Source organism: Marmota flaviventris, chromosome 5 (genome assembly GCF_047511675.1).
Source record: "Marmota flaviventris isolate mMarFla1 chromosome 5, mMarFla1.hap1, whole genome shotgun sequence".
NCBI lineage: Eukaryota > Metazoa > Chordata > Mammalia > Rodentia > Sciuridae > Marmota > Marmota flaviventris.
Genome location: NC_092502.1, coordinates 90272163 through 90297591, shown reverse-complemented (window position 1 = coordinate 90297591; position 25429 = coordinate 90272163). Strand labels below are relative to the sequence as shown.

General features: G+C 38.6%; 1 long non-coding RNA gene across 1 annotated transcript; it reads right to left on the bottom strand.

Annotated features, from left to right (window-relative positions):
• Nucleotides 1–3593: 3593 nt before the first annotated feature.
• On the bottom strand, nt 3594–25357 carry LOC139705786 (uncharacterized). The gene is made up of 3 exons (XR_011707613.1): nt 25272–25357; nt 21244–21376; nt 3594–5170 (listed from the first exon to the last, which is right to left on the bottom strand). It is a non-coding gene; the product is annotated as an uncharacterized lncRNA (long non-coding RNA).
• Nucleotides 25358–25429: the final 72 nt, after the last annotated feature.

Below are 25429 nucleotides of genomic sequence, written 5' to 3'. Positions count from 1 at the left end.
CCTGTTAGGTAATATAATATGTTAAATGAACTTGTCACTATGCTATGCTATATAGTGCTACCATTATGGACTCTATTCATTAATTGGTTTGGGGTCACTGGTCATCTCAGTTAATGTGAGAAATCTATTCTTCTTTAAGTAAAATGTTCAATAGCATCTCCTATTGAAATGGGCAAGACTTAAAAGATATGCATCATTATGCATGTGTCAACGCACATGTGTGTGAGATTTCCTGCATATATTTATTTAGAGTAAGAAAATAGAGTCCCTTTTACAAAGTTGAAAGAAAGTACTTACAGGTGCTATTGTGAACCAAAGTTGTTTAAATGTTTGAGAAAAATATAACCTAAGGAAAATGCAAAATTCCCTCAGCTTTGCTACCATTTAACCCTTTTGGAGCCAAAGCCCTGGGATGGGAGGGCTGCCTTTCTTCTTGCCCCTCTCTGCAGAGGCACATAGAAGGCACAGCAAATAGAACCGTCACTTCTGCTACCACCTCGGTAATAATGTGCTCAGTTAATCCACACAACATAGAGTCATCCTCTCAAAAAGTAATTCACTTCTTTAAAAACTGGAAGGAAAATAAATATGGCACAGTAAAATTGTTGAGGAGAGGAATCTATCTGGACATTTCACAAAACATTTCATTATGCTGACAATTCCCAGAAGTACTCTCAAGAGTGCTTTAAGCTGAGGATTACTGCGCTGGAGCTGATGGACTTTTTTTGTAGCCCCTTTAAAAGGCAGTGAACCGTTTTTCTATTTTATTTAAATAATGCCCCTTAAAATGGATTTTTAGAGGTATAATAACTCCTTAAGAGTCAGTTATGCTAAACAGTTTCTCTTGATAGAAATGTTGTAAAACTCGTTAACTGCACAATTTCAGATGCCGGCTTGGTGAACACTAACTGACATGTGAATGACCAGAGTTTGTAAAATAAATTGCAATAGTTGTTGTATCACACAGCTAGCATTGCACAAGCTGGAGGCCACGAGGGGCTCCAACCTGACAGAAAATTACTTCAAGATGAATGAAAAGTGCTTGTTTCTCTTTATTAGTTTTTAGAGAACAATGAAAATGTTGAATTGTTTACAGAGGGTTGATTAAATGTGGTCAGCGAGGCCATGTCCCTACTGCTAACTGTTGGCCTCCTCCTCCTACCGGCCCCCACACTCACACACCCCACTCCCAGCACCCAGCCCCCACCCTTTGCTCCCTGCCACATGCATCTTCTTATAGGCTATTATGGCTGCACATCTGTGTGTGAAATGTGCTCATTCTGACATTCCACTGCTGCTTGGGCGCTGCAGAGGCCTTTGTTAGGTAAAACACTGTTGTCAAGCCTAACAAGCAGGTCATGCAATTTGCTGGACACTGTGGCACAGAACAGCCCACGATGAATTGCTTTGGCCTCAAACAATGCTCAATTCCATATTGGAATACATATGTATTTCTTTCATTGTGCAGCACCACAAAAAGTCATGACATTTTTAAGGCTTTGATTTAAAAGGGGGGGGAAAAACATAGGTTGCCAGGGTTAGACAATCACAGAATAGCTTTTTTTGTTGTATTTACTTAGGATAACTCCTATCTTATGGCTAAAGGAAAAGGCATAAAGTGCTTTAATTTGTGGCTTCATTTCCACTTAAGTTTACCAGAAAGTACAGTAGGAGAAAAGACTACCACCTTGGCTGGCTGGTTGGTGTACTTGATGGGTAGTCAAATCAGGGCATTTGGGAAGATGTTGTGGAGAAGGATTCTCACCATATATTTCCAAAAAGTAAACCATCATTAATGGAAGGAAATATAAGAACTCATTAATAAGCATATGCCAAGCAGAGAGAAATTAGTGTTCTTACCAGATCAAGCTAAATGAATCAGATCCAGAAGATGTTTTTGAGAAATGGAAAAATTAAGGAAAAGCAAAGAACTGCCATTTTAGCTCAACAAACATCCTTCATGGCCCATCCCCTTCCTCACTCCTAACCTCCCCCCCCACCATAATACAGAGAGAGAGAGAGAGAGAGAGAGAGAGAGAGAGAGAGAGAGAGAGGAAGAAGAAGAAGAAGAAGAAGAAGAAGAAGAAGAAGAAGAAGAAGAAGAAGAAGAAGAAGAAGAAGAAGAAGAAGAAGAAATAATCAGCAGCAATAGGGAGAAGTTCAAATGCTATTTGTGGCATTCTGACACAATCCATAATGCACACTCCTGATATGCAAGCAGGATATTCCTCCCTTTTGTGCAGAACATGCATTCTGAGCCTATTATGTGTATAAACAATGGCATATGTAATTACCTTTCTAGGGTGGCAATTATTCCTCAGAATCAACCACCAGAGTTAAAGCATGTTCCCCCCAAAGACATTTGGAGATCAATTCTGGGTCAATTACGTCAGGCTTTGATTTATCACATGATGTCAGGCCATGTTTAAATAAAAAAGAAAGTATTTTTTTTAAAACATTATGAGGTAAAGGGTAAAGGTTTGACTCAGATTGGTTTGCTTCCAACTTTGCTTTTTCCCAATTGCTCAGCCCTTCCCCCATTCTTCAAACAACTGTGATTTGTTGGGGTTTTATCTGTTAGACAGTGTGTCATTCAAGAATATTAAATGCAGTGAATCTGGACTTTATCCAGATTTGATCTGCCCCTACACATATATTAAGCACACACATGCTTGCGTTCACCAGGCACCAAAATTTCTCCTGGGATGCAACAGAGGGTAGGGGTTAACAGATCAGTCTTTGGAGTATAAGAGATCTGGATTTTGATATCCATGCCTTAAGCAAGACATACCTCTGTGATAGGTGGTGCCTATTTCACTTGGATGTTGTGAAGTTTAAATGAGATAATTGAGAGAATACATATAAAGCACTTAGTGCCTAGCATATCATGAGTACCCCATGGATGAGTGCTTTTTATTCTAGTGATAGAGAAGCTGGAGGAAAAAAAAAAAGTGGAGCAGCCTCTTTAAAGGCCCCACCCTATGTGGAGAATGGAGCAAGGGCCAGTGGCAGCAGAGTGGACCTGGGTACAAATAGGGCTGAACTAGTGACCCCATGGCACCATTTAAGAGGCCCAGGGGACTAGACTGTATGAAAATGTTCTTTACTTAAGTTCATCCTCAGAAGATTGACTGTAAACTACAAACCAACAAAGGTAATATTCCATTAGCAAGACCCTCCCCCATCTTTTATAGAGCCTTAAGATCCACAGTGAAAGAGCTACTTTACATTCCATAATCACCAAACTGAATGTACACCTACTATACACCAGGTACTATGTTAGGTAGGCATCAGGAATGAAGAGATTATGCTCCAAAAAAATCTCCCAGTATGGGGAATAGGATATAAAGTTAGGTATAACACAAGCTGATAACCAAGAATTCCTGGAAGCTACATCATGCAAACTAAAAGTGACATAAATATACACTATCATAATGAACAGTTTGGTATGGGGCAATTCATCCTACTAAGGAGGAATCATATAAGCAGTTACTGGTCAAATTAGAGCTATTCCTCACTGAAGAACAAAATAGTAATTTTTGGAAATTAAAAGAGAGGGTATGAGAATTCTCATCAAATTATAGAGGGAGCAATATAGTACCCCACTCAAAGAGCACTTTAAATCCATTATATGTGCAGCAGCATTGTTTAATAAGATGGAAGCAGCACTTTCATCATTCATTTATCAGACAGCACACAGTGCTATTGGCAGTATGTATTGGCAGTTTAATTAAGAAGTCTGTTGATGATGTTAAAAAAAAGCTGGCACATTTTCAATTCAGATGGACACTACTCAAGACAAAAGACATGTCTATTGTTGGCTCATACATACTAAAATGTGTCACAGACACTACATAAAATGTCTAGTGTCTACAGTCATGTCAAAGCCTTAACACTGGAAAAATCACAAGTTACACTTAGTCTCAAATCAGAAATAAATTTTTAGAAAAATTGTAGTCATTCAAGTTAGGGAACACAGAGGACAACACAATGAACAATGAAATAACTACTTAGTCAAATTTTCACAGACAGCCATTGCCCAGGTGGGTTTTGCTCCTTCCCTGTCCAATCTGGGGTCCAGGAGTACCACCCCAAGTTTCACATCCTCCTTTTCTCCATGCTAGTGACACACAGAATATAAGACCTGAGGACATGGAGGGTTGATACCTGTAGAGACAACAGGTGTGATTCACCTTCTCACTCACTAAGAAATGTACAAACAATACACTTTGCCAACAGATGATCTACACCTAAAGGAAAAAAATATAGAACTTAATTCAAATTAACTCTAGCCGGGCGCAGTGGCACACACCTGTAATCCCAATGGCTCAAGAGGCTGAGGCAGGCGGATGGAGAGTTCACAGCCAGCCTCAGAAAAAGCGAGGTGTTAACTAAAATACAAAATAGGGCTGGGGATGTGGCTCCGTGGCTCAGAGTGATCCTGAGTTCAATCCCTGTTACCACCCTTCAAAAAATATTAACTCAAACTACATATTAATGTCTCTAACATCCACTGAATACCACAAAATAAGATAAATAAGTAAAATAAAATGGAACTTATCCATCAAAAGTCGAACCAAAAAAAATGAAATTAAAATGTCCTGAGTTGCCCACATGAGTTTGTTGTGTTGTTATAATTTGTTTAATTTTGTTTTTCATTAATGGGACTTTAAATACTTACAGAACACACTTTTCCACTCATTTGTTTCTTGTCTTGGGGACACACCTAATTAAGAGCAGAAGAAAAAAAATAAGCAACATGAAACTAATTGTAAATTCATTGAAGGCAGGCTCCACATCTTATTTGTCTCCCTCTATTTCTCTCCCCTATTTTGTGCAGTGATTCACACATAGTAAGTACTCAATTAAGTTGAAAGGCAATGCATGTTTCAATTCACATTAATTTGAAGGGGTTGCGTTAATTTAAGGAGCAGCTGAAACGAAAAGGATGGGTTCAGTCTTTGCTGGTTTCTGGCTCGTGAGCTGCACTGTCTTGAAAACTTCCTCTGCAAAGCTGGTGTGGCTGCCCACCACTGTGGCATTCTCAATGCCTTGATTTGTTTCCTTCACTGAAGGTAACAAGATGATTCTCCAATGGTTCTATTTCCAGTGAGAGGTGATTTGAAGCAGAAATTCAGTGGCTGTCCCCCAAGTTCTGGAAGCAGTACATCTGTGAACAAAATGGAAACTGATGATTAATCCAGGCCTTTCAAAGAACAAATTTTCAAAAGTGCCAAAGTTGGCCTTTCACTGATCACTAAAATATATATATTTAGCTCAACATTTCAAAAATACAACCAGGGTCATTTATAGTGATACTGCTGTTTAAATTTTTTTTCCCTACTTTGTGTAATGATTCCGAAATCCATTTCACCCCCATATGCAGACTTAAACCTAATAAAAAGAGAAATATCACATACCTATAAAAAGAAATTTTCCCAACCCAAGTAAGGATTCTGTATTTGCCCTGACAAAGAGAAATAGTGTCCCCCTTGAGGTCTCAGCCATCCTCCTTTGTGAATAGTGAAGTCCCTGCGTGCTTCCTTTTGTGTGACACCACATGAATAGCTGGGAAAAAACAGCTGCAGATAGAGAAGCCGGTTGTGAAGCTGCCACCAGGCAGGAGCACATGTTCTTCAGCAAAGGCTGATCCAGCCAGGTGGGTCAAAGAGGCACAGAACAACACCTCAAACAGCTACAGCAGCAAAGGCCCCATGAGAGCAGCATGGCAGGATCCACATGGGTCCCACCTTGGGCTTTTCAATCATGCCTGTGTACATGAACGTCAGTGTACCATCTTGGGCCAGGAAGGACACATCTTTACAAGGACACTTTCTAATTATTCCCATGCTCTGGGTGACTATTGCTCTGAAATGGCCCTATGCAGACCCGCAGGAATGAGATGTAAAGCCAACAAACCCACAAGTAAGCCTAGCATTGATTCGCTTACTACTTTACTTTATTTGGGTTTTTAAAAATAGGCCAAAATAATTGCATTTGTACATGAAAACCCCTTCAGCTCATGAGAGAAAATGTCATATTACTCAAGCATTTAAAATCCACCTGAAATCATTTCAGGTTCTGCCTTCTCTGTCCATGATAGCAAACTTGTCACTGAAGCCTACTGACTTCTTCATTGGAAATGTCCTTCGCCATCCCTTTTCTCCTGCATTTCTACCACCTCTCCTCAGTCAGGCACTGTTCTCTTCAGCCTGGACTATGCCAGCCTCCTTACTGTGACTAGGTGTCCTCTGCATCATCTCAACTCTTATCAAGTAATACAGCCTCCCCTGGCCTTCCACCTCAGCCATTCCTGAAGTCTCTAGAAGGCTCAGCATTGCTATCACCTTCAACCCATCTTCATTGGCTCAGACTAGAAGGAAGCAATTTCAGCCTACCAAATAGGCCAGAATTCTTTCATTGGCCGCAATGCATAGAATTGTGCTGAGTTTACAGTAATTTATCATCTCTTGCTCTGGTTCTAATTCCTGATACGTTGGCTCAGTCCTCAGACCTGGCTTCTACCTTCACTAGCTTTCCTATTGGCAACAATGCCCTATGCTTTGCCCTGAATCTAAATCTTCTTGACTAGAATTCTAATACAACCCTTCCCTAGATTCCTTTCCAGAACCCTGGCTGCTGGCTGGCATACAGCTGCAATGAGGTTGCCCACTACCATACCACCATGCCTGACTCTGAACCTCACCTGTTTTCTGTAGTTCAGCTAGTCACATCTCATGCTGAACTCTTCAGATACCAATCCTTGAACCAGTCACCTCACACCTAAACTTGCCTTCGTCCTGTTCTGTTCCCTAGAACAGAGATCTAGGGAACATATATTTTGAGATCTTTCACAAGAATGCCCTCTGCCCTCCATGGATAAATTATAACACTACAATGTTTTCTAATTTCTGTGTATATATAATATATATCATTTTATACATTGCATTCTATGTATTGTAAAAATATAGTGCATATATATATATACACACACATATATATATATATATATATATCATCCAATTAGTCAGTCATTAATTAATTTACTCTTATTTCATTCCATGAAAAATTTAAAAAGCTAACATTAACTTTGTTTTTTTAAAAAAAAAAATCTTATATGGGTTCTTATGTGCTAGTCACACTTGGTTTTTGAAGTCTTTCACTTTCCTATTCTACTTTATTACATGAAGTCTCTGCTTCAAGTGCATAGGTCTGCTGACCTGAAAACCATTCTGAATCTTTGTTCACATCCTCTCTTCTGCATTCTTCACCTTTTTCTTACATACCTTTATATTTTTAATTTATTTTCTTTATGTGATGCTGAGGATCCAACCCAGGGCCTTGCACGTGCTAGGCAAATGCTCTACTGCTGAGCCACAACCTCAGCCCCTGCATTCTTCTTAATTAGCTTTTTTTCATCCTTTAGCACTCCACTTGTGACACAATCTAAGAAGCCTTCCCCAAGACAAAAATTCACACTGATTTATCGTCTGTATTCCTTTGGAATAATCAATATCACACTGTTCAGTACTTGATTTTCACTAAATGGTTCATATACACTAGATCCCCAGATAGACTGGCAGTTATTTGAGAACTGGAACAAAGACCACGTCTTACACTTACGATGGTACCCTCCACAGTACCCAGTGCTGACCTGCAGAGGCACAAGGACAGTAAATTCCACTCTCCTCCTGGCCTCTCTGCCTGCCCAGCCAGCCCCACCCCCAAGGAAAAAAAGACACAAGGTCACTGAATCAAGTCACCGACTCAGCTAAACCTCTTATAAGCAGGTGGAGCTCTAGCTATATTGAGAGAAAATATTAAAGCTTTAATTTCTGCAGGCTTGGTCTCTTTAGGGTTTTGACTCTTAGACTCTCACTCTCTTTAGATTGCTTCTTTCTACTTCTTGGAGCCAGGGTCATAAAACTGCTTTGGAACTGCCTCCTACTTAGGAGTCCCCTCTACAGACACACAAATATCACTCTGCCTCCCAAGATAAGGCCTAGGGCAGACTAATTAGACGAGCTGTATATTAAGCCTTTATCCTTTTCTTCTCCTACTTCATGTTGACAACAGGGAAATAAGATCTAAAAAGTAGACCCAGAGGAAAAGAAGGAGAACCAAGGAGGCCTGTACATATGTAAGGCTCCATGTGTCCCAGAAGCAACTGAGTAAGATCTAGGGGCAGGAGCCAGGGTCCAGATAGTGTGAGAAGACATGAGTGTGTACCTGAGGTCTATCCAGTACTTATCTCCTCCAATTACCTGTGGGCCTATATGCCACCTAGGCAAGCATCTGTGGATCCACCTCAATAAACTAATATCTACGTATTATCTCAATAAATATATATTAATTGCTTTTTCAATAGTCAATGGTAAATGTCTAAACATCAGAATAGATCAAGAATTCTGAGAAACAAGTTCTGGATCAGAGTTGTTTGTGATTGATGTACTGAGTATATAGCTTACTAAAAAACCTTAGAATAATTTCATTTCTATGAAGGCATTTCTCTGAGAACACATTTCTTACAACATAGATCTTTGAGACCTTTTTGAGAGTGAGGATGCAAGCAAGACAAATCCTGGGGATTTTGCAAGCCTTTCTGCCAAAGAGTAAAGCCAGTGGACTTCTAGTGTGAAATTCTGCATCAGCACTTGCAGATGGCCAGAATTTACTGAGGAATCATGTAAAATGCATGATATCTCACATATTTTGAATATTTAAATATATCATACACACACTGCATACATATATACATAACCTTGATATGATATTACTTGAAAAAATGGATAATGGATTTAAGCATACCCAAAGTCACAAGACCACTGTTATTTGGACAATTCTATAGCCAAAATTACACTTTGAAACAACACTTTCATTAGCAGGTAACACAGACTTCCAATTATCCCCCTCTTCCTTAATAAAGACCCTGAATTTTAAGGGGTGCATGTCTTCAAAGATTATTTTCAGGCCCTCCTGGCAACTAGGTATGGCCTGTTCACAAACAGAAGTTAGGAATACCCACTTCCAGGAATGCCCTTAGAACACTTAAGTACCTTCAGATATATTAATGAGGCCAATATCCAGGGACAGCAGAGGACTAAAATAGAAGTTTTATTTTTCCATTAACCAAAGTCTATACATAATGACTTCAGAGCTGATTCAGCAGCCCCATTGTGCCAAAGAGCTCCTTCTATTTTGTTTAAGCCATTATATTATGTGATCTCTTAACCAGGATATAGGTTAGACTGCTGTTACAAATACAGCACTGTAATTCCAGTTCTGCCATTTTACAGGTGTCCAACCTTGGACAAATCACTTAAACTCCATAAACTTATTTTTTTGTCTATTTCCATGTCAAAGGGCTATTGTTAGCTACAGGAGACCAGGCCATTTTATTGTTGCTATTCTTATTGTATCCCCAGTTTCTAGCACAGTGCCTGCATGTAGTAAGCATTCGATATCCCTGATATTGCTGACATACCAGATTTAGATACATAATGCCATACCTTACCAGTTAACAATTCAGTACTTCCAACAAAAAACTGATATAAAACAGCTAATTCGCATGGTGTGCATCAGACTGATGACATTTTCTACCAAAGTCTTCGACAACATGGTCTGACAAAAGTTTTTTTCTGACTTGTGAATTTATGCATATAAAAACTCATATGTTGAACCACTGATTGTCATCTTAATAAATTGACAACTTTTTTAATGACATACTTAACTTGGGCAGTCTTGGAAAGCCAAAGGCACATGGCCCAATAAAACTGGTCTGCCCCACTAATATTGGTCTGTCCCCACTAGTATTATCACAAAGTCACACTGTTCATGCATAATACAAAAAAAAAAAAAACCCCTTGGTTTTATAACATATCTATGATTGTAAATTTGTATTGTTATAGTAAAGAATCTCAAGAAATGTAATTCTTCTGTTTTTACAAAGGAAAATGGGTACTTCACACTTCTACAAAATAGCATGGAAGAGAATATGTTTCTCCTGATGATGAGCACTTAATAAACACTTGTACCTGGCTGCTTTCATTTCACCACCAGTGGCACCCATTTGCCAGTCCTTGAAGTAATTCAGTCTGACCCATTGAGTTGAGGAGTCTACACACTGTGCAAGCCTGTCATTAAGGGGAGGATATATCATAGTCTCAATGCAGTACATTATGTTGTTTACATTTCTCCTCATATAGCCAGTGCAACGTAAGAGAAAAGCAGGAAGATGAAAATAAAGTCTGGCTAGGACTTACTGTTTTTCTCTCTCAATGAATGCTATGAGCTGGCCAATGCTCTGTTCTTGTTACTACTTATGTATAAAGTTCCATTTATTTCTAACTAATATAAAGACTTCTAATAAAGGACACAAAGATTATCTACCAAATTCACCATGCAGTAATTTAGGTCTAACTTTTAGTTCTTCATGCCCCCACTTTAAAAATTCTATTCTTTCTCTTTTCACCCCTATTTATAAAGGCATTTTCACATGCTTAAAATTCTCACCCAGAAGAGAAATTATAGCTAGAGTCAAATTCATGAATGTGGGTGAACTGAAGAAGACAAGTCTAAATGAATGAAAAGTGTAATGTGTGGACAATCATCAAAAGATAGCAACAACAGCTGACATTTGATAATTTACTACATGAAAAGCACTGAGCTGAACACTTTACATGCATTATTTCATTTAGTCTTGAAGACAGTCCTGGAGCAGATATTGCTATGGTTTGAATTTTCTGCCCCCTCCAAAACTCATCTTGAAATTTAATTGCCATTGTAACAGTATTAAATGGTGGAAATTTAAAAGATGATAGTGGTGGAAACTCCAAACTCACAGGTAGGATTGGTGCTATTTTAAAGAAGAATTTCACTCCCTTCTCTCCCTCCCTCCCTCTATTTTCCCTCTCCCCACCCCCTCCTCTTCTACCAAGTGAGGATGCAGCAAGTAGACACCCTTGCCAGATGCTGGATCCTGGACTTTCCAATCTCTACAACTGTGAGATAGATATTTCTATTCTTCATATATTATCTAATTTAAGGTAGTTTGTTACAGCAGCATAAATGCACTAAAACAGTACTAAGCTCTCATTATTACAAATTAGAACACAAAACTGGAGAGACATTCAGTAATCTGCCCAGGGCCACATAGCTAATAAGCAGTAGTACTGCTTCCAAACCTGAGTTTATCTGACTCCCAAACTCCTGCTCTTTACAACCACCAAATGCCAGGGTTTTCCTTCAATCAAGTAACAAGAATAATAATAAAGCAATATCTCAGGTGATGTTAACAAACTGTGAAGTTCCAAGCTACCTTGCTTTAGAGAAAAAATGAAAAGTATTTGAAATCAGCTTACCATGTATTTTAGGTTGGCAATAATTACCTGCCATTTATGAAGTAACTACTTCACACTAGTCACTTTCTATACATTAATCCTAACCCTCACAGCAACCCTATAAAGTAGATAACTATCTCCATTTTATGGATGAAGGAAATATTCAAGAGAAATCAAGGTCACATGGCTAGTAAGTGGCCCAGGATTTGCACTGTGTCATTCTGCACACTATTTCATTACTTCTCTTACAAGGCTTTTTCTCTGACAAGCTTCAAAAGTCCACTTTTTAAATCAATAGTGCCATCCCCCTATAATCTTATTTATACTCTTTATTAGCTCAGCAAAGCTTTAGTTCGGAGACAATGCAAAAGTAAACTTTAACCCAGGCCCTGCCCTCATTTTCATAAATTCCAAATTTAGTGAGGTCCATGTTAATGGCTTTTACTGTATATGGAAAAGAGTTTAATAGTCACTTAGCCCTGCTCTATCTCCATTAGTCTAAAAAGCCACACAAAGGTGAAGGAAGGAAGAACAGTGACCTCAAAACTAAAACAGACAAGGAGTGCCTGTAATTTGTACTCCAGCACAAGTCAGAACATAAAATTGCCAGTATGTAACAACAAACTCAAGCCTACAAGTTTAAGTGCTTTATTCATCAATTAAAGAAAATTAACCTAATCAGATATTCACATTAAAGAATATACTCACAGCAAATCAGCAATTATAATTAAAAGTCCATTTCAAACTTCTCTGGTGAGCAGCGGATGACCTAACACAGCCAGGCTGCCTGGTCATTTCCAGCATTATATAAATATACACATTATGTGATAATTCCTGGCCATTTAACATGGCCAGATTTTCTACTCATGCTGCACTTGTTTCTAATAGAAATATGCTTCCATGTGCCCTGAGTGGGAAAATGTTCAAAAATGTGACAGTCAACCAAGCACATATCTGCAGTACCAATCCCACTGATGCTACGGCCAGTAACTGCAAATGCTCCAAATAAATTCTATATGCTTTGGAGGGGGCCACCTGAAGAAATCAGGATGCCACAGCTATACCAAATTGCTTCTGTTTCTTTTTCTTTTCTTTAGGCCAGCCTATAAAAGAGCTGACTTACACATCTCGGCAAGGAAACCAGCCTTGGGACACAAGCAGGACAATCCAGGTGAAGAGCAGCTCAACTCTTCTTTCAGACCTGATTCATTGTGATGTAGGGAGTAAAGCCAGACTGAAGATCATCTCTAATCTGACTAGATTCCCAACAGATCACCCACTTCTACAAGACAGAAAACCAAGATGTAAAAACAGATTGCTGAGGACCATTCTGAGGGATAGGTTTACAGTCTTGGACACCAGAGTGAACTAATCTCCCACATCTATTCTCCATGCAGTATAAAAAAAATGCAAATTCCCTATTCTACAGTATATACTAATACAACTATCTGGCACTTCCATAACTTGACAATCCCTTATTTTGTGTTGCCTGATCAGTTTGTCAACCTGACTCACTGTAGGACTTAGTCTTCTGCCTCCAAGGGCCAGAAGAGTAGGACTCCCATCATGTCTTTTATGGTGCCATTTTGATAGAAGCAACTTGGTATAGCTGTGGCATCCTGATTTCTTCAGGTGGTCCCCTCCAGAGCATATAGAATTTATTTGGAGCATTTGCAGTTACTGGCCGGTAGCATCAGTGGGATTGGTACTGCAGATATGTGCTTGGTTGACTGTCACATTTTTGAACATTTTCCCACTCAGGGCACATGGAAGCATATTTCTATTAGAAACAAGTGCAGCATGAGTAGAAAATCTGGCCATGTTAAATGACCAGGAATTATCACATAATGTGTATATTTATATAATGCTGGAAGGCATTATGAATAGAACATAGAGTCTTGTTCTCTGTACTTTTCAAAGTCACAGCAAGAAGAAAATATCCTTTCTGGGAGTGTGGGATAAACTCTGGGCTCTCTGAGAATCCTGAGTGTCTGCTTATTATTAATCAATTAAATCTTATGATATATCCACTTCTAGGAATCTATGCTATAGGAACAGTAGCACAAGTTCACAAAAAATAATAACACCACCATGTTCACTGTAACAGTGTTTGTAATAGCAAAAATGTTAAGTGATCTAAACATCCAGAGTTGAGAGATTATATATAGTTATGTACATTTCTGTTATGTGATATAAATAAAATACATAAACACACAAAATAGTTCTAAATTTTAAGAAACCATATGAAAATAAAACAGATGGGAGACTAGAATGTGAGCTTTATTACTGATTGAAGCCACGGAGGAGGCAGTTGTGTGAAGAGCAACACACACCTGGCTATCTGAACTATGGAATTCACCATCCAGGTAAATCAGGACAGCAACAGCTGGGGTGGGCCCTTGCCTCAGGAATAATGTGAGCACTTGCTAGGCAGGCTCTTTTCCACATAGAAATATGACATTAAGCTAAGGTGGCCCAGATATTCTCCCAAAATTTACCAATTAGATAAGTCACTCTCCCTCTATGGCAGGGTGAGAAAAAGTGGTCTGTTAAGTAGTCTTTGCCTCAGAAAGCAGTCTAAATACATCAGAGGCTGCTGAATCCAAATTGCAAAAAGTTTAATAGTGAATGGCAAGAAGCATTGGCAAGAAAGTAGACGAGTCAAGGAGAATCGAAAGAAAGAAGACAAAATAGGAAATTTAAGTAAGGATTTTTTTTTTTAATTTTTAAGGGAGAGGTTAAGAAAAGGTTAACAATAAAAATAATGAAAGAAAACAAATAATTTACAGCAAGAGTCTAAACACAGGGATGGAATCATGGGCATAAGTGAATGTGGATGCATGCTTCTTACTGAGTCATGAACAAAGAGAAGGAAGTTTCAGAAATTAAGCTCATATCACAGAGTAATATGTAATTGTAAAAAGTGGATTGATCCTAAGGATAAATACAGAAAACAAAAAATAAATAAAACTCCAAACTGCTGAAGGGCTGGTTATACTAAAGTCAGGACAAAAACTTAGCAGAAGTAAGACTTATTTATAAATGTTCTATCAAACTGTGAAATTTTTGAGAAATAATGTGATTTGTTGCTTATAAGACATCGCTTAGAATGGTATTAATAGATATATATATTGTATCATTCAATGTCATACATCATGATAATAGTTGATTCCCAAGCTTATTTGTCCCCAGGAACTCTAAGGAATAAAGTTTTTCATAAATAACAGTGGTTTAAGCTTGACTGGCCCTGTATAACTTTTCATGGCAGTTCTGGCTACCATTATACCATATTCCCCAAATCACAGTGCAATGTAAAGTAAAATCAAACAGACCAAATAAATTGGTGGAAAGAGTCATAGTCTAAAAATTTGGCTCCATATTCTTATCTGACAGAGACTAACATTTCAACACTGGAAATGTTTCTGTGGAAAGTTTCCACAGATGTATTTTCATGCCATAATTTCAGTGGCCACAGAAGTCCTAATAAGACAAGGTTCCTTCTGGTAAACAGATTTCTTTGAGTTAAAAGAAGAGAGGAGACACTACATATCTTTCAACAGTGCCCAGTGTTATATCATGGATCAGGTTTACAAGTTATGTTCCAAGTCTCCACTCCCCTGCGTGGTTCAGCTTTACAACTGCAGCCTCCTCATAACTAGCAGGTTTTGACGTCATTCAGGCTTTGCAAAATGTGTGCTAGGGCCCCTTCTCGGGCTTCTCAGCTGCTCTTAAAGTTATACTGCATTTGGTTAAGTGTGGAGGCTGGCACCAGAGAGGATCCATAATGGTGATTATCATGCAAATCAGACTCCCGAAAGTGAGCTTCCTCCATGGAGACCTTCCAGCTTGGCTTCCCCCCACCCAGTGCCGCTCCATTGTCCCTAGGATAAAGCTTCGGTCTTCGCTGCCTACACTGGACGCTACCGAGATTGGTTCTCCTGACAGAGATTAGTGGGCAGCAATGAATCTTTCACTTGGGTGAGAAATATGATTTTATTTAAGAAAATAACCATACATAATTGGGCTTCTGTCACTTTAAATTTTAATGGTGAGAGTAATATGGAGGCTTCTGGAACTTTAAATTACGGCTTTCAGAAGCTTCACACTGAATCTTTCAATTATTCTCTGTAAGTACTTTCTCAAAGCATGTGCCACCATGACATTGATATCACAATTCAAATCTAAATTCAAAACTGACTGCAAGGCTATGAGCTATGTGCTGGCGTGCACACGGCTGCCTCATTTTATCTTTGAACATCTGACGAGGCGAATCGAGAGGCGTTCTCCCAGAGCCCAGCCAGCTGTTTGCCAAATATTCAAATACCCTGGCATGCAGAAGAGCTTTTCAGATATCCCCACATCAAAATTAGTGACAACCCCCTATTTTTCCCATTAGTTTCTGGCTCACCTACATCCTTCCACACGGCCCGCCTGTCTCACTCAGCTAAATGCTTGCTCGCGGGCTCTTGGTTCCCCACTCCAGCAACTGGACCCAGCGTGTGATGCAAAACTGCGGTCAGTTCAGACAAACGGTGGGGGGGGGGGGGATGGGGGGGGATAGTTTTCATGCCTATGTTTCCTTGAAGTGGATCTGAAAGAGTGGCTGAACTGGTATTTGCAGGAGTTGGAAGACAGGGAGCAAAAAGAGCACTCAGGTTTTACTTAAAATGCACTCATTATCCTGGAGCAGAAAATGGAATTAGAAAGACTGTAGCAAGGGAAAAGCAAAAAAGACTTTCCTTTTCCTTTTATTTTTATGTCTTAACTTCCTTGTTATGCACCCATTTTCTTTTAGCATTTCAATATCTTTGTTTAAAACAAGTCCAAATGAATACAATAATCTGTAGGTCTAGCTTTGGACTGCTTCGTTTTTCTAAAATGTGTCATTCTCCTGCCTCAGTCAACACAGTACCACATTTAATTGTAGATAATTAAATCCAGCTGCCCTGATGAATCTACAGTGAAAGACACCGCTTCTTTCATTTATAAAAGGTCCTGGAGCAATTTCCCTTCTCTGGGAAAACTTAGAATGCAGCATGAAGAGGGCACTGGGGAGTTTAGAGGAGAAAAGGAGGAAGGTGCCAAGTGAGCAGGACAACAGTCTCTATTCCACGGGTGGTCAAATTTCCTGAAGCGGACATCAGTGCCCAGGTGGAGCTGGGTGAGGCAAGATTTTCTTGATTCTTTCCAGGAAAGCTGGGTCTCCACTTGTTCACTTCCCATGATGTGTTTGAACTTGTACGGAAGGGGCACAGCAGGAATGCTTTCAGGGCACATTTAGGGTGAAGCCACCATCACATGTCAAATGAATTGCAGAGACTTCCCTGAGTAGGATGGGTGGTACAAAATCATGTCTAAGGAAATTCTGCTGCCCTGATCTGGGACCTTTGCTCCAGACAAAGCCAGATAAAAATTCATTCATTTTAAAAATAGTATTAATATCAAAAGAAATTATTAATATGAGTATAGAACTTATCTGAGAACCAAGTAAGCTAATGGATTTCCAATTCTGCCAATAAAGAATGTTGTTTCCATAAACCCAAAACAACATAAAGCAGGTAACTTGCTTCTGGAAACCAAGGGTGCCAGAGGCAGGAGGTCCACATGTGGAGTGATCATATAAAAGATGTTCGTCAGCATCCTTATCTCTAGCATTATTTCCTAAGTACAGGCTCAAACATTACTTTTCACTATGATCAGGAAAATGGTGCTTACCAAATCTTTCCAAGACAATGTCTTTTCTAAGACATTGACTATGGACAGAGAAAGAAGATTTTTTAAAACCACATTGATTTTCAAGCCTGATAGAGTACAATAACAAATTCTGTTGGACTTGAATATTTAAGGCTTATGGAGTATTTCAAACACACAACAGTCCTACATAAATCACTCACCCAAACCTTTTCTCTGTTCCAATATATCCTTGCTATTGTACTTTGAGGAACCAGCTCTTATTAAAGAACAATCTTCATACTACTGGATTTCTCTGCAGCGTTTGGCACTGAGGGTTGCCCTTTCATCCTAAAGTTCCTTCATTTCTATAACAGTTCTCTCCCTCTTAGACAAGCCAGCCTCTCAGTCTACTTTTTTCTCTTCACTAATTCCTCATCCTTGGTCCTACCTTCAATTCACTCTAAATCAACAAAGAGTGGAGGCAGTCCATCAAAATCAAACAGTCTACATTTTCCATGTACAGAGGTACCCTCCATCATCACCCATACAAACGGCTCACTATCTCTAGCTGGAGTACAATGTGTTTCTTAAGAGTCTGGGTGAGGGTAAGACAGCTGAACACCTCTCTACTAATTACTTCCTCTAGATGACATCATCAACTCCTATAACTTCAACTACCTACCACCTAAATATATTGATGACTTCAAAAATAATATCTTAAGACCATATCTACATATCCAAATGCCTAGTACACCTGTTTTCAAATGACCTACTATCTCAAGCTCAACAAGTATTTCAAATCAATTGTGTTTGTTTATTTATTTATTTTTGGTATTGGGGATTAAATCCAGAGGTGCTTTATTACAAGTCACATTCCCAGCCCTTTTTTTTTTTTATTTTGAAACAGTCTCACTAACTTGCTTAGGGCCTCACTAAATTGCTGAGGTTAGCCTTGAACTTGCAATCTTCCTGCCTCAGCCTCCTGAGTCACTGGGATTACAGGTGTGTAACACTGCATCTGGTGACTGTTTATTTTTTTTTCCTCCTTTCCCTTTCTTAATAGTTTCAGTATCCACTCAATGGCCAAACTATTGAACTAGTTGCCTCAGCTGTATTTGCACTTCTTCCTCTCCTTCACACTCCCTATTTCTACCCCACATGCCTCAAGTCTGTCACCAGATCCATTCTCTTCTTCCGGAACAAACCTGAAGTCTCTGAGTCTACCACCCACCATATCCCACCTGGACCTCTTCAGTAGCTTCTCTGTCTCCAATTATTCTCCTCACTATTCTTGATTCCTACTGATTAAAGCAGAAAATCATAAAAAGCACCATTTATAATATCTAAGATGATATTTGATAGCAAACATATCAACAGATTAAATATTTACACATTTAATAGGTTAATAAAAACAGAACTAACACATCAGACTGGGATGTCATGTTAATAGTAAGTTTACTTTCAAAATAATTTTCAGCACAAAAATTGAGTAATTTAAAGAAAAACCTTTCAGGTAGCTTGAAGACATTTCAAAAAGATGAAAGTGTTATATGAATTAATGAAGTTTGAAAAACTTGGTATTAGAAAAATTCTGAACTCCAAAGCATGATACCATAAATGCTACTCCTCTTCATCATCTCCACCTCCTCTTCCGGTATTCCCTGTACTCTACATATACCCTCTGTGTACCAGCTTTGCTGGACAACAAAAGACCCAATTATTTAGCTCGGAAGTCTGGAGTCATCTGGATCATTCTGTCTGGGCTAACAACCTAGACGGATCAGAAGAAATGTGAACTAACAACTGATTCTCCCTGGACTCTCCCATTGTTTATGAGCCAACGGTGGATCAGCCGGTAACTAGATGATCTAAGATGATCTCATCACAAGTCTAGTGTTTCAAACACTGTCAGCCAGACCCTCGGTTCTCCTGTATGTGGCCATTCATCCTCCTGGCTCATTCACAATGCAGCCTCAGGGTTCCAGAAACCCTAGGGCATAAGAACTCTTCAGGGCTCTGCTTGTTTCATGTTTGCTGATATACATAGACCATGATCAACTCAAGAGAATCCACTTATTATTGGAAGAACCTATAGAAGTCTTATTGTGGGTGGTTATATGCACGAAGGGGAAGAATCTGTGACTGGTTTTACAATCTGCCATTATTTCGGTCCCCTAAACATCCCAGGCATATTCATACACATCCTCATGCTGTTCCATCACCTGAAACGAACTCTCAGCCTCTTCTGGAAATTTCTGATCTCTTGTCTTTTGAGGTTCTGATTCAATATAGCACTGCCTGACATCTTCCCTCAGGACAGAATTAATTGTTTCCTCATATGTTCCCTCAGTCCCTTGCATATGCCTCTATTATATCATTCAGTGAATTGTATTATAATTATTAGGTCTTGTAATATCTCTCTCCCTAAATGGACTATCTTTGTACCCACCAGCATCTAGTACAGTGCCTGGCAAAGAACAGGCATTCAATAAATGTTTGCTAAATTGAATTTAATTGAATATGTTCAAAACAAAGATTGAAGTCTCTGAAATAAGCCTACATTAAAAAGACTTAAGGTACAGCTATACAAAACCAGTTAGCAGAACTAATTAAATCCACCTCATGTAATCTGAAGGGCAGTAGGTAGAGTAATGCTTCCAGCCTAATGTGTTTTTCCTGTGGGACTGGCACAAAGCCTGAACTTCCAGCACAGATGATTCAAACCTTAAAATGTTTTAATACAAAGAACATAGGCTCTCAAGTCACTAAACCTGCAAACCTAGCTACCTGTGTGAGCCTGACAATTCACTTAATCCATTTCTCAGCACCATTCCTATTCATCCACACAGAGTAAGCCACATAACAATCACATATGGAAGGCAGCCAGCATCATGTCTGCCATGTCCCTGACATACCTCAAATCCCAAGGTCTCCTATTCAAAAAGCAAGGACCCTCCCTGGGAAGGAATAACCTCAAGCTTTGTTGTACTACCTGAGGAGAGCTGGAAAACTATTATCATGAAGAGTGGAAAAGTAAAGTAAATGTGTGAGGCACTGGGTTCAATTATCAGCACCACATATAAATAAAGGTCTATCAACATCTAAAAAAATAAAACTAAAAAATTCTTTTAAACAACTTCATACTTTTACTGAGAGCCAGGCATGTGGTTAGTAATTAAACAATTATATCAGTTTTCAGGAACCTATCAAGGAAAAAAGGTTTCCCCTCTTCTGGGTACACAATGACTATTTTCTCCAACACAGGACTTAGGAATCTTGCATAATTTTGCTGGGCATCAATCAACATGGAATCAACATTTGTGCATATATTCAGGCAAGACTACTGAAGAGTTAGTTCAGGGAAAAAAGAAGCTGTTATGGTTAGAATCTAGAATGTTCCCCAAAAGTCCATGTGTTGAAAGCATGATCTCCAATGCAGCAAGGTGCAGAGATGAGGCTTTTATGCAATGGTTGGATCATGAGGGCTCTGACCTCATCAGCAGATTAATCCACGGAGAACTGAATACACTACAGGGAGGTGGAACTTAGTTGAAGAAAAGTAGGTCACTGAGGTGTGCCCTGGCCCCTTCTTTCCTTCCTCTCCACTACCCTCTCTGCTTCCTGGTTACCATGATCTGAGCAGCTTTCCTCCACCATACCTTTCCATGCTGTTTCTATCTTAAAGACAGCCTCCCATGGGGTGAAGTCTTAGAGACTGAGAGCCAAAATAAATCTTTCTTTCTCTAAGTTGTTCTTGTCAGGTAGTCTGGTAATGGCAACAAAAAACTAACAATTATTAAAAATGCTAATCTTGGGGCTGGGGCTGGGGCTCAGCCATAGTATACTTGCCTGGCATGTGTGAGGCACTGGGTTCAATTCTCAGCACCACATATAAATAAAGACCTATCACAACTAAAAAAATAAAAATAAAAAATTCTTTAAAAAATGCTAGTCTTTTTGATGTATATTCTCTCACTCTTGTCTCTTATTTTAAAGTGGCAATTGTGGGAAATAATGGGGTTTCTTTTCCTCCCTATCTAAGGATATAATTTTTAAGTGAGAAAAATGAAAAGGAAAATCCAAACACCAATTCTAAACTTCAAATTATATCAGTTTGGAAGGAAATGTTAACATTGAAATAAAGTGAGTTTTAGACACACTGAAGTCCTGTTCAAAGTAAAGACAAGTTTTAATGAAATATTTAAGATCCAAAATCCAAGTAGGAACTTGCCTGCTGGTCTCCATAGCACAGGAACTGATGGTGAGCACAGCTGGAGCAGGGTCCTGCCAGCTTCCACTACAGGAAGCAGGTTGCTCATCAGTGACTGAGCAAAGAGTGGTCTGAGAGGATCTTAGGCTGGTGACTAGAAGTGTCAGGAGATATCCAAAAGAACAAATGAGTGCACAGTTACTATTCTCATTGAAGTTTCCCTAAAATTTCAGGAAACTTAATTTTAAGAGTAATCATTCTTATACTTTTATGTTAATACATATAACTCTTGTGCTTTAACATTAAGTATGATCTTTGTGTTGTTTCAAGTTAAGTTGTATTTCTTACGTAAGGAAATGATCCATTCTGTACCACTGATTATCAGAATTCTGAGTATTCTTTCTTGTCTTCAAAGAAAGGAAAGTCTGTATCTTTGTCCCTACTGAGGCTTTTCTTAAATCTCACTGGCAACCTTGAAACAATCCTGTACTCACAGTGCACCAAATTAATCTATATTTGTTGGTAAGTATCTCTGTAAATGAGTCTCCATGTTCCCCTGTGATCTTTCACCTCAGCCACCTTGTAAACTTCCTGGTACTCAAGATTCTGCCTTCTGTATTTTCCTAGCCCATCTCTCCCCACCCCCAACACCTAAGTTGTACTCAATAAATGTTAGTTTATGGTTGACAAGGAAATATATTGAGTAGCACTTGCTGATGGTAAATTCCTTGGCACATTCAAGTGCAGATCAAGACCTCTTGAGATCCTAAAAACTGAAAAGATTATGCTGTTTCCAAATCAATATGTAAATCCAAATGAAAACAATATTAAGCCATAAAGGACAAAATTTATATATGCTCAAATTAAAATACCCTCTACTGCCAAAATTTTAGGTAAGCTCATCAAAGGCTGAACTCCTCTTCATTCTCTCCCCTCCCCATTGTGAATGCACACATGTGTGCAAGAGGAGAAAAAACACATCTGATTTCTAGTACATGGTCTGCCATAGAATACTCCAATTCTGATCCACTTCATAAGACTGTATCAAAACACTATATTATAGGTGTGTATGCTATAGAGTATACAAAGGAGAATCAAATAATTGCCTAAATCTATGTGTATGTTTGCTATTTTCTTGCAATTGTCCAGATTCTATCTCAATAAATGGTAAAACAACATGAGTAGTAGCAATATAACATACTGTTTCCCTAGTGTTAGAATCATATTGTGGTTGTGTATAGGAAAGGAGCTGTAGGAAATGATTGTTGATGAACCACTCAGAAAAATGTGTCCTTTGCATTTTATTTCATTAGACACCAGTGTCTGACAAAAACAAAAACACCAAATTATATCTGGATAAAACTTTCATAAATAATGTTTACAGCAGTCACAAAGTCGAGAATGTAGATGTTAATTATAGAGCCAAGTCAAAACCACCACAGTGGCAATTAAGCCTAAAATATTTTCACTTATAATGTAATTTGCATATTCATAGTAGCAGATATTGACTAATATTTCCATTAAATTTAAGTAGTTTATGCTTAGATATCATTGTTGCAGCTGATCTATCTCCACTTGTATATTTTAAAATCTGAGTGTCTTCCATAAGAGTTGCATACTTTATTTTGATGTACCTGGGTAGACCTTTGTCATATAATGGAAAATGTTTGTATATCTAGAAAGACAGTATTGAGAAATCATAAAATTCTTGTGACTCTATAGGGACTTTATTTCTGATTAAATAAGTACTTAATTAAAACAGTAAAATTTTTTAAACCCTACACTGACAGCAAGATGCTGTGAGAATGCAAATTTATGAATTAACTGAATAATTTAGTAGCTTGTTTTGTGACCAGATCTTATTAGTCCTCTGGAAGATGTGTCCAATTTTAAAAAAGAAAAAGATTTCCTTTGTGAATTTAGTCTAGGGGTGGAGGGAGTATTAAGTCCATTAACTAGGAAGCGAAGGATTACTTGAACAAATAACATTATGGCTCTGCAGAATGACTGATGGTCTTTGCAAAGGCCCAGACGGTTTCATCTTTCTTGAAATTTTATCACTGATTTGTTCTTAGTTATGTGCAGTCACTAAGGCCAGCAGAGGTAACAAGTGTTTGATGTATGATACTTGAGCCACTTTTGTCAGAACTGCATTTATTTTAAGCTGTACTCATTCTTGGTACTCTTACATGTATATGTTCTTGGGCTTATTTTTTTTCTTGTTTCCAGTGATTGGTCAAACTGATAGGGCAATTACAGAAACACTACCCTCTAAAGCTTCACAAAATAGCATATATCTGTCTCCTTACAAGAGATAACTTTTCACTGCAGATTAAATAAATGACTGTAGAAGCAAACATCCTAATATAAGGACTTGCTCTTTGTTCACTGCCAAATTTGCACAGCTTACAGCATATCCCCTAACTTTTAGCATGTAACATCAATTTCTATTCAGTCCATCCTTTACAATCTGCAGCAAGCCACAGAAGTTCTCTTCAAGTTGAAAGGAAATGTCAAGGGAGGAGGGGTGTAGAAAAACACATTTAATTTATCCTATTGAAGTGGGACCACTCTAAATGGTTTCTGAGCACTTTTGAATATTTTTTTACACTGCAAATCAGTTCAGATATCTTAATCAGTGGCTACAAACATATCCTTATCAGTGACATATTCATGAAAGATGGTATTTGTATGAGCTGCAAAGTGTTTGGCAGAGACCCAGGAATAAAAAAGAAAGAATACAGTAAAGAATTGATGGAATAGTTTTCTGTTTCAACCCTATTCATTTTGGGAATTTTCTATCATCTCTGTTTGTTCCATTTGGAAGGATATGTCAGGTTTCTATGACTTGATTTCATCTATATATAGAAACACATACTGTACAATGATCCAGGATGGAAGCATATCTATACACAGTGATGAATATAGTACATATATGCATTCTTGTGCCTCTTTCTAAATTTTCCTATTCATGATATTATCTTATGCAAAGTTTAGTGCTTTTCTGTTTTGACAAACTAAGCACTGCCTAAACATTGTTTCACAGAATCAAGAGTCGTTCTTGACAATTAATTTCTGCAGTCAATGGTAGTCTCAAAATGGGCAACTCCCCTTGGAACTTAGGAGCCACAACAGCAGACCCTGTGAGTAAGCGAGCAAGACAATTCATTAGCCGATTCTACAGCAACTCAAAGTGGCGAGGGATGTCAGCCCTTGCTTTCTTTGGCTCTTCAATACTAATGAGAGTCATTGCATATTCATAACCCCAAATACAGTCAGCTTCTTGTAAAAACTTTTGTCACCCAGGCTTCATGGCAAGAGCAAAGCACTGCGCTGCTCGTGTCGTGGCACTTCCGCCAAGTGAGTGTGAGAGCAAGATTGATTGTTTTGCAACGTAGCCTGACGGGGAACTAAAAGATGCTGCCCCAAGGGTCCTAAAACTGCTTAGTTTGATTGCAAAACTCCATATAATCAAAGAAACAAAAAAAGGAGGCAGTGGTGGTGAGTGTGTATGTCATATATACAGCTATACCACACATAAAAAAAATACACAAAAATACTCCAAACAAGGGATTTGGCTTATAGAGTGTTCAGGGTAATTATTTGTTAGGAATGTAAAACTATTTACAAAAATTCTCATCAAGTTCAAAGAAGAACAATGTGCCCCAGTAAATTTGTTCTTGTGTTGTGGAAATGCCGCAGCACATCTTAATACAAACAGATTTCTAAAACTTACTTGAAGTTTCCCATTATTATCAATACCAAAGCTTTGTGAGCTGAACCTGTCAGCCCTGCGGAATCCATACTTAACTGGGATCCAATCCCTCAGGCACCTTTGCGTGTCATTTTCCCTGTCTCCCTTTCTTCATTATCACCATCACCTTAATCACCATCATCATGATTAAGTTTCTAGAAGTGAGCTATTCCATGGGCCTGCCAGGAAATCCTAAGGGGCCAGCACTACACCATTTGACCCAAAAATACCTGTTCGGGGTAGCTATCAGCATCCCCTGAAGTCAAAGAAGAGAAATGTGTGTTTAAGCACCCACCTTGAAAAAGCCTTGAGCATTTTTTCACTCATAATGATGTCTTCAGCAGGAATGCCAGCACACTGCCATATTTTTCTGACAGGCAAACAGGCTATAAACTATCCATAAAAATTAAACAAAACAGGACAGTGAAAGAAAACTTTCTAAATTTGATCATA